The sequence below is a fragment of the Amblyomma americanum genome, chromosome 4 (assembly GCF_052857255.1).
Source record: "Amblyomma americanum isolate KBUSLIRL-KWMA chromosome 4, ASM5285725v1, whole genome shotgun sequence".
NCBI lineage: Eukaryota > Metazoa > Arthropoda > Arachnida > Ixodida > Ixodidae > Amblyomma > Amblyomma americanum.
The window spans coordinates 78,363,213-78,364,106 of record NC_135500.1 but is presented as its reverse complement, the minus strand read 5'-3'; the positions used below and the strand labels follow the sequence as shown (position 1 = coordinate 78,364,106).

General features: G+C 50.2%; 1 non-coding gene across 1 annotated transcript; it reads right to left on the bottom strand.

The window, feature by feature from the left end:
* Nucleotides 1–258: 258 nt before the first annotated feature.
* TRNAG-GCC (transfer RNA glycine (anticodon GCC)) lies at nt 259–329 on the bottom strand. The gene has a single exon. It is a non-coding gene; the product is annotated as a tRNA-Gly (tRNA).
* Between the last annotated feature and the right edge of the window lie 565 nt (nt 330–894).

Genomic DNA, 894 nt, shown 5'->3' with positions numbered 1-894 from the left:
ACCTTGACGATAAAGAATCCCAGGAGATATAAGTACATGTGGACTCCTCCGCCGTCGTAAAAGTCTACGTATCGCTTTAAGACGGTAAACACCAGAAACTATTTCAAAAGCAACAGCGAATGAATGCACCGATCTCCCAGTGCGTAGGCCATTGAAACAGACACAATACCACTATACTGTGAAACGCCACACGGAAGTTGAAGGCTCGACTGGTGTTCTAGCTTATAAGCTCCGTCGAACTGCACGCGAAAAAGAAACTGCGTCGGCCGGGAATCGAACCCGGGTCACCCGCGTGGCAGGCGAGTATTCTACCACTGAACCACCGACGCCGACTTTTTTTTCTTTATTGCATGGAAGAACTTCTGTAGAAAGGAGGAAACTTCAATCAGACTAGTTCGCGTCTCAAGTTACCGGGCTGCTTAATATGAGCCCCCCATAGCCCTAACTCACCACTGCATCCCCATCAAAACATCAAAATTCAGGGAGGCACACACAAGCATCTAGGCACGGCAGCCAGCTTGGAGGTTCGTCACGAGCAGCATATACACGCCTCACCAACGCACACTGTTCCCGGAACACAGATTTGGACGATCTTGGTGGCTCGGCATGTCTGTCCATCATACGCCGACGCCGACACTGCAGTTACCAGGCGAATTCTACAATTGGCGAGTGCATTTACGCAATACCCTTATTATCTAGGTCACGCAATCGGCGAGCGCCTTCAGCGGAGGCACGTCTTTTTGTCGAGGGGGCAACTGTTGTAAAAAGCGGACCCTCTCGCCAACGCGCTACTGTAACATAGCTTGCTACGTAAGCCACAGAGAATTACGGCGATAGCTTTCAATGTCTCATGCTCGCGTCCGTCCGTTATATTTTACGTCACGTGATCTCTCT